The sequence below is a fragment of the Penaeus japonicus genome, unplaced genomic scaffold (assembly GCF_977035675.1).
Source record: "Penaeus japonicus unplaced genomic scaffold, GWHDUDI00000001_assembly GWHDUDI00000008, whole genome shotgun sequence".
NCBI classification, from domain to species: Eukaryota; Metazoa; Arthropoda; class Malacostraca; order Decapoda; family Penaeidae; genus Penaeus; species Penaeus japonicus.
The window spans coordinates 33,940,217-33,951,170 of record NW_028234410.1 but is presented as its reverse complement, the minus strand read 5'-3'; positions in this window follow the sequence as shown (position 1 = coordinate 33,951,170).

Sequence of the window (10,954 nt, the reverse complement as noted above, 5' to 3'; positions counted from 1 at the left end):
TAAGTATGTATATATACATATATATGTATGATATATCTATACATGTGTATATGTATGTATATATCTATACATGTGTATATGTATGTATATATCTATACATGTGTATATGTATGTATATATCTATACATGCATATATGTTTATATATAAATACATATACATGCATATATGTTTATATATAAATACATATACATGTATATACATATATACTTAAATACATATGTATGCATATATATATATATATATATATATATATATATATATATATATACATAGATAGATAGATAGATATACGTTCATTTCTAAATTAAAGGAACTTAACTATTATCATTTCTCAAAATCACTTGACCTCATCTGACCGAGAGGTACCATGGCAAATAATTTATCTATATATCAGATCTTCAGGAAAAAATATATTGTCCGTCAAAGCACTATGATCTCACTTGTCACCTCACCAATCCGTGATACATCAGACGCCTTAGTGACTGAGGATCGTTTACATTCAGTCATGATTCCTATATACCGAGAAATCATGCCAGATACTCTAGATACAATGACGCCACCAATAAGCCCAATTATGTGTATGCCGCACATTGTACACGCAGCTGAAACTCCAGTGCCCTTCCGAAGGAGGGCAGTTCGGAGAGCGAGAAGATTTAGTGGACGCCAATCTCGGACTCCTCATGCGAGGAGATGCTTGTTCTTTGAAGTGGAGAGGGAGGAGTAGGAAATATTATTTTTTATATGACGCAAGAGTTGTCTCTTATCTATAATAAATTATCAATTCTTTATTTTGCATTTATCATTATACCATTTTAATGATACATGTAAGTCCGTGAGAAATATATTATGATGATTAATTGTACGGTTATGAAAACACCCGACTGAAATATAATTCTTGGATATACATATATAACATGTCGATATATAATGCACAAATATATTCTAATGTATATCATCATTCAAATACATTAATATACGTGAGACTGTGCATTTGCCCGTTTCTGTCACTGAAGTTTTCATAATTTAGATGATCAGAAAGCTATATGAAACACCAGTGCTCTTCCGGAAGAGGGCAGTTCGGAGAGCGAGTTTTAATGGTCGCCAGTCTCGGACTCCTTATGGAAGGAGACGCTTATTCTTTGAAGTGGAGAGGGAGGAATAAAAAATATTACTTGTATATAGGACATGATATTTTTCTCTTATCTATGATAGATTATCATTACTTGATTTTGCTGTTATTGTACTTTTGCATGGGTTGAATTGTTATCCACAAGGTCGCTTGACCTAAAGTAACATAGCAAGGAACGCAGGTTGGTACAAATATGATCTTCATAGAAGACCAATTCACACTATCGGTTGACCTCGTTTGATTCAAGATCCGGTTAACCTGAAATAGCAATATTTGCCTGTTGGAGGGGTGGGGGGTGTATCAATGTTAATGTTATCATGTTAAGCTAGATGATAGTTCTATTGCTACTTGCAAGTTCTCAAAGAAAATGCAATAGAATGATAAGAAATGGCAATTGAATTGTAATATCAAATGCAATCCTTATATAACTTGATAGCTATTGTACAGATATATTGTACCCATATTTGTGAGTCATTGCAGTTCAAGCTATCCAATTATACCCTGCATGTGTGTATATATGTATATATATATATATATATATATATATATATATATATATATATATATGTGTGTGTGTGTGTGTGTGTGTGTGTGTGTGTGTGTGTGTGTGTGTGTGTGTGTGTGAGCGTGCGCATGTCTGTGTGTAAATAAATGTATATGTATAAATATGTGTGTGTGTTTGCGTGTGTCAATATATATATATATATATATATATATATATATATATATATATATATACACATATGTGTGTGTGTATTTATACATATGTATATATACATATATATGTATATATATATATGTGTGTGTGTACATATATGTAAATGTGTGTGTACATATATATAAAAGTGTGTGTACATATATGTACACATATTTATTCATTCATTCATTTATTCATATAGTAGTGGACAATTTACTTTTTTGTAGAATATCAGCCTTCGATGAACCGATTGAAATCTCAACTGTCATTTTATTCGCACGGCTATATTTCATATCTACTTTACATAAATTCATTCTTCATTTCTGAATAGCTGATACTTAATTATTACTTCTCCGAATCACTTGACCTCATCGGACCGAGAGGTACCATGGCAAAGAATCCAATCATATATCAGATCAATCAGCAAAACTTCATATTGTCCATCAGCAAGCCACAATGATCTCACCTTTCCGTAATACATCAGACGCTTTAGTGACTGAGGGTCATTTACCTTTAGGCATGATTCCTATATGCCTAGAAATCATGCCAGATACTCCAGATATAATAACGCCACCAATAAGCCCAATTATGTGTACTCCGCACATTGTACATGCAGCTGAAACTCCAGTGCCCTTCCGAAGGAGGGCAGTTCGGAGAGCGAGAAGATTTAGTGGACGCCAATCTCGGCCTCCTCATGCGAGGAGACGCTTATTCGTTGAAGTGGAGAGGGTGGAATAGGAAATATTACTTCTTTATGTGACGCGAGAGTTGTCTCTTATTTATAATAAATTATCATCACTTGACTTTGTATTTCTTGTAATTTCACGTGGCATCCGAAAGCTCAAAATTATGTATCAGTAAAAATGCATCTACATATTAATACCATTGAAAGTGGAAAAGAAACTTTGCATGGTATTAATTGTACTATTGTACTAATTTTAGCAATGCAATATATTGATTCGCAATATCCCGGGCTACCTCCTTATTGATACAATAATCTGACAGTATTAGTGGACCTTATTCACTATATCCACAAAGTCGGTTGACCTCTTTTGCGAGGAGAAGCTTATTCATTGAAGTGGAGAGGGAGGAATAAAAAATATTCCTTTTTATATGATATAAGAGTTGTCTCTTTTCTATAATAAATTATCATCATTTTATTTTGCATTTATCGTAATACCATTTTATTGATACATGTAAGTCCGAAAAAAATATATTGTAATAATGATTAATTGTACGGTTATGAAAACACAACTGAAATACAAGTCTTTGTGATATACATATTTAACAAGCCGATATCTATTGTACATTTTATATTTCAATGTAAATCCCCCAATGGCATTGTTCGTTCAAATACAGTAATATATGTGAAACTGTGCATTTTCCCATTTCTGCCACTGAAGTTTTCATAATTTGGATTATCAGAAAGGTATATGCACCTGAAACAGTGCTCTTCCGAAGGAGGATAATTCGGAGAGCGAGAAGATTTAATGGACGCCAATTTCGGACTCCTGATTAGAGGAGACGATTATTCTTTGAAGTGGAGAGAGAGGAATAGAAAATATCAATTATATATATGACATGAGAATTGTCTTTTATTTATGATATATTATAATTAATTAATTTTGCTTTTATTGTATTTTTACGTGAGTTGAATTGTTATCCACAAAGTCGCTTGACTTCCTTGACCTAAAGTAACATAGTAAGGAACGCAGGTTGGTACAAATATTATCTTCATAGAAGACCAATTCACACTATCGGTTGACCTCATTTGATTCGAGATCCGGTTAACCTGAATTAGCAATGTGTCTTTTTTTTTGGGGGGGGGGGGCTGGGGTAGTATATCAATGTTAATATTATCATCTTAATTTAGACGATGAAGCTCTTAAAATTGGTACCTTAAAATGCGCTATATTCACATATTTTTTAATGTTCGAAAATATTTGGTTTAGAATAAATCCTAATATTTTCCATCGGAAAAAGGAAGATACACAGCAAACAGAAATCTTGAAATCAGCTTGTCATCTATTATGAAAGTCTTTAAACACAATCAATAATACGGCCACTGAATTTGTAAAAGAAACCTTACATGATCTTAAATTTCAAAGATTATTGTACTACTTTTAGCAGTAGATTCAAAATATATTCACACAATAATCCGATAGTATTAGTGGAGCTGATTCACAATATCATATACAAGGGACTGGGCTACATTGTTATCCATAGAGTCGGTTGACCTCTTTTGACCCAAATTTCCGCTTGACCTAAAGTAACATATCAAGGAACGCAGGCTGATACTGATATTGTTTTTATAGAAGACCAATTCACATTATTGGTTGACCTCGTGTATGTACGTCCGAAAAAAAAAAATAATAATGATTAATTGTACGATTATAAAAACGCCCAACTGAAATACAGTTATTTGATATACATACATGTATTTCATATGTCGAGGTCTATTATACAAATACATTCTAATGTAAATCCTCAAACGGCATAATTCATTCCAATACATTAGTATACTCGAATCTGCGTGTTTTCCCATTTCTGTCACAGAAGTTTTCATAATCTGGATTATCAGAAAGGTATGCACCTGAAACACCATTCTTACGAAAGAGGGTAATTTGGAGAGCGAGAAGATCTATTGGATGCCAGTCTCGGACTCCTAATGCTTGGAGACGCTTATCTACAATAGATTATCATTAATTGATTTTGTTTTTATTGTACTTTTACACGAGTTGAATTATTATCCACAAAGTAGCTTGACCTCCTTTGACCTAAAGAAAGATAGCAAGGAACGTAGGCTGGTACTGATATTGTTTTATTAGATGACCAATTCACACTATCGGTTGACCTCGTTTGATTCAGGATCCGGTTAACCTGAAATAGCAATGTGTGTCTGTTGGGGGGGGGGGGTGCAGTATATCAATATTAATGTTATCATGTTAAGTTAAAAGATGAAGCTGCTAAAATTAGTACCTTAGAATATACCAACAGGAAGTTCTATTGAGACTTGCAAGTCCTTAAAGAGAATATTTGTGATTTATCGTAGTTCAAGGTCTCCATTTGTATCCTGCGTATATATATATATATATATATATATATATATATATATATATATATATATATATATATATATATATTTATATATATATATATATATATATATATATAAATGATTAATTGTACAATTCCAAAAATGCCCAGCTAAAATATAGTGTTTAATATGCCGATATCTATTGTACAAATATATCGTAATGCAAATCTTCCATTGACAATGTGCATTCAAAATACATTGATATACGCGAAACTGTGGGCAGTTCGGAGAGCGAGTTTTAATGGTCGCCAGTCTCGGACTCCTAATGCGAGGAGACGCTTATTCTTTGAAGTGGATAGAGAAGAATATAAAATATTATTATAGTGTTTATATGACATGAGTATTTTCTCTTATTTACGATAGATTATCATTACTTGATTTTGCTTATATTGTACTTTTACATGGGTTGAATTGTTATCCACAAGGTCGCTTGACCTCCTTGACCTAAAGTAACATAGCAAGGAACGCAGGTTGGTACAAATATTATCTTCATAGAAGACCAATTCACACTATCGGTTGACCTCGTTTGATTCAAGATCCGGTTAACCTGAAATAGCAATGCATGTCTGTTGGGGGGGGGGGGGGGGGTGTATATCTATGATAATGTTATCATATCAAGTTAGACGATGAAGCTGTTAAAATTGGTATCTTAAAATGTACCATTTGGAAGTTCTATTAATACTTCCAAGTCCTCAAAGAAAATGCAATAGAATGATAAGAAATGATACTTGAATTGTAATATCAAATGCAATTCCTATAACTAATGAGTTGATAGCCATTGTACCCATAGTTGTGAGTCATTGTAGTTCAAGCTATCCAATTATACCCTGCATATTATATATATATATATATATATATATATATATATATATATATATATATATACATATATATATATACACAACTATATATATACATATATATACATATATATGTACATATAGATATAATATATATACATATATATACATATATATACATACATGTATACATATATATGTGTGTATGCATATATATATATATATATATATATATATATATATATATATATATATATATTATATAGATAGATAGATAGATAGATATAGATATATTCATATATCTTTATATATGTATATATATTTATATATATTTATATATATATATATATATATATATTTGTACATATATATATTTGTATATATATGTATTTGTATATATATATATAAATATATTTATATATATATATACACATATGTGTGTGTAGTAAATAAATGTATACACACACACACACACACACACACACATATATATATATATATATATATATATATATATATATATATATATATTTGTTTATCTGTGTAAATAAATGTATATGAATATATATGTATATATGTATATATGTGTGTATGTATACATATGTGTATGTATACATATGTGTATATATGTATATATGTGTGTACATATATTTGTGTGAATGTGCATGTATATATGTAAGCATTCATTCATAAAGTAATGGACAATTTACTTTTTTGTAGAATATCGACCTTCGATTAACCGAATGACATCTGTCATTTTTTTCGGACGACTATATTTCATATCTACATAATTGCATTCTTCGTTCCTGAATAGCCGATACTTGATTATTATTCCTCCGAATCACTTGACCTCATCTGACCGAGAGGTACCATGGCAAAGAATCCATTCATATAACAGATCTTCAGTAAATCTTCACATTGTCCATCAACAAGGCGCAATGATCTCACCTGCCACCTCACCTCTCCGTAATACATCAGACGCTTTAGTGACTGAGGGTCGTTTACCTTCAGGCATGATTCATATATGCCTAGAAATCATGCCAGATACTCCAGATATAATGACGCCACCAATAAGCCCAATTATGTGTACGCCGCACATTGTACATGCAGCTGAAACTCCAGTGCCCTTCCGAAGGAGGGCAGTTCGGAGAGCGAGAAGATTTAGTGGACGCCAATCTCGGACTCCTCATGCGAGGAGACGCTTATTCTTTGAAGTGGAGAGGGAGGAATAGAAAATATTATTATCTTTTTTATATGACATGAGAGTTGTCTCTTACTTATAATAAATTATCTTTACTGATTTTGCATTTCTTGTAATTCCACGTAGCATCCGTGCCATGCCATATATACGTAATCCCGCCCTCTTTATACAAGGAGAAGGTCATTTAAAGTTTAGAGGAAGGAACGAAATATTTATAGATGTGCATGTTATGAAAACTGACTCTTGTCTAATTAATTGATGTTAGTTGTCTCCTGGCCCATCAAAAATCGAAAACACAAACAGTGATGTGCATAACACAGAAAGAAACTCTTACTGTTGCAGTGTTATGTATGCACATTAATGTGTATGTAGATATGATAAAACTCTACCACAGTAGGATGTAATTAAAAATGGTGACGTTTCAAACTTAATTTGAAGTAAGCAATCACAAATCAATATAAACAAATTATATATATATATATATATATATATATATATATATATATATACATACATAGAAATGTATATATGTACACACACACACACACACACACACACACACACATATATATATATATATATATATATATATATATATATATATATATATATATATATATATTCATGTGTGTGTGTGCGTGTGTAATTATAAACACGCACGCACACACATATATATATACATATATACATACATATATATGTATATATATGTATATATATATATATATATTTATGTACATATATATGTACTTAAAGAAGATAAACACAATACATATATATGTATATGTCCATTTGTATATTCTTTGAAGTGGAGAGGGAGGAGTAGGAAATATTACTTCTTTATGTGACGCGAGAGTTGTCTCTTATCTATAATAAATTAACAATACTCTATTTTGCATTTATCATAATACCATTTTAGTGATACATGTAAGTCCGAGAGCAATGTATTATGATGATTAATTGTACGGTTATGAAAACAGCCGACTGAAATATAATTCTTGGATATACATATATAACATGTCGATATATAATGCACAAATATATTCTAATGTATATCCTCATTCAAGTACATTAATATACGTGAAACTGTGCATTTGCCCGTTTCTGTCACTGAAGTTTTCATAATTTAGATGATCAGAAAGCTATATGGAACACCAGAGCTCTTCCGGAGGAGGGCAGTTCGGAGAGCGAGTTTTAATGGTCGCCAGTCTCGGACTCCTAATGCGAGGAGACGCTTATTCTTTGAAGTGGAGAGGGAGGAATAGAAAAAATTACTTGTATATATGACATGATATTTTTTTTTATTTATGATAGATTATCATTACTTGATTTTGCTGTTATTGTACTTTTGCATGGGTTGAATTGTTATCCACAAGGTCGCTTGACCTAAAGTAACACAGCAAGGAACGCAGGTTGGTACAAATATGATCGTCATAGAAGACCAATTCACACTATCGGTTGACCTCGTTTGATTCAAGATCCGGTTAACCTGAAATAGCAATATTTGCCTGTTGGAGGGGTGGGGTGTGTATCAATGTTAATGTTATCATGTTAAGCTAGATGATAGTTCTATTGCTACTTGCAAGTCCTCAAAGAAAATGCAATAGAATGATAAGAAATGGCAATTGAATTGTAATATCAAATGCAATCCTTATATAACTTGATAGCTATTGTGCAGATATAGTGTACCCATACGTGTGAGTCATTGCAGTGTGAGTCATGTGTGTATATATATATATATATATATATATATATATATATATATATATATATATATATATATATATGTGTGTGTGTGTGTGTGTGTGTGTGTGTATGTGTGAGCGTGCGCATGTCTGTGTGTAAATAAATGTATATGTATAAATATGTGTGTGTGTTTGCGTGTGTCAATATATATATATATATATATATATATATATATATATATATATATATATATATATATATATATATGCACATATGTGTGTGTGTATTTATACATATGTATATATACATATATGTATATATATGTGTGTGTGTATATGTGTGTACATATATGTAAATGTGTGTGTACATATATGTACACATATTTATTTATTCATTCATTCATTCATTTATTCATAAAGTAGTGGACAATTTACTTTTTGTAGCATATCAGCCTTCGATGAACCGATTGAAATCTCAACTGTCATTTTATTCGCACGGCTATATTTCATATCTACTTTACATAAATTCATTCTTCATTTCTGAATAGCTGATACTTAATTATTACTTCTCCGAATCACTTGACCTCATCTGACCTAGAGGTACCATGGCAAAGAATCCAGTCATATATCAGATCTTCAGTAAAACTTCATATTGTCCATCAACAAGGCACAATGATCTCACGTGCCAACTCACCTTTCCGTAATACATCAGACGCTTTAGTGACTGAGGGTCATTTACCTTTAGGCATGATTACTATATACGGAGAAATCATGCCGGATACTCCAGATATAATAACGCCACCAATAAGCCCAATTATGTGTACGCCACACATTGTACATGCAGCTGAAACTCCAGTGCCCTTCCGAAGGAGGGCAGTTCGGAGAGCGAGAAGATTTAGTGGACACCAATCTCGGACTCCTCATGCGAGGAGACGCTTATTCTTTGAAGTGGAGAGGGAGGAATAGGAAATATTACTTCTTTATGTGACGCGAGAGTTGTCTCTTATTTATAATAAATTATCATCACTTGACTTCTTGTATTTCTTGTAATTTCACGTGGCATCCGAAAGCTCAAAATTATGTATCAGTAAAAATGCATCTACATATTAATACCATTGAAAGTGGAAAAGAAACTTTGCATGGTATTAAATTGTACTAATTGTACTATTATACTAATTTTAGCAATGCAATATATTGATTCGCAATATCCCGGGCTACCGCCATATTGATACAATAATCTGACAGTATTAGTGGACCTTATTCACTATATCCACAAAGTCGGTTGACCTCTTTTGCGAGGAGACACTTATTCTTTGAAGTGGAGATGGAGGAATAAAAAATATTCCTCCTTTTTTATATGACCTTTTTCTATAATGAATTATCATTAATTTATTTTGCATTTATCGTAATACCATTTTATTGATACATGTAAGTCCGAAAAATATATATTGTAATAATGATTAATTGTACGGTTATGAAAACACACAACTGAAATACAAGTCTTTGTGATATACATATTTAACAAGCCGATATCTATTGTACATTTTATATTTCAATGTAAATCCCCCAATGGCATTGTTCGTTCAAATACAGTAATATATGTGAAACTGCATTTTCCCATTTCTGCCACTGAAGTTTTCATAATTTGGATTATCAGAAAGATATATGCACCTGAAACTCCAGTGCCCTACCGAAGGAGGGCAGTTCGGAGAGCGAGAAGATTTAGTGGATGTCAATCTTGGACTCCTGATTAGAGGAGACGATTATTCTTTGAAGTGGAGAGGGAGGAATAGAAAATATTAATTGCATATATGACATGAGAATTGTCTTTTATTTATGATATATTATAATTAATTAATTTTGCTTTTATTGTATTTTTACGTGAGTTGAATTGTTATCCACAAAGTCACTTGACTTCCTTGTCCTAAAGTAACATTGCAAGGAACGCAGATTGGTACAAATATTATCTTCATAGAAGACCAATTCACACTATCGGTTGAGGTGACCTCGTTTGATTCGAGATCCGGTTAACCTGAATTAGCAATGTGTCTTTTTTTTTTTTTTTTTGGGGGGGGGGTAGTATATCAATGTTAATATTATCATCTTAATTTAGACGATGAAGCTCTTAAAATTGGTACCTTAAAATGCGCTATATTCACATATTTTTTAATGTTCGAAAATATTTGGTTTAGAATAAATCCTAATATTTTCCATCGGAAAAAGGAAGATACACAGCGAACAGAAATCTTGAAATCAGCTTGTCATCTATTATGAAAGTCTTTAAACACAATCAATAATACGGCCACTGAATTTGTAAAAGAAACCTTACATGATCTTAAATTTC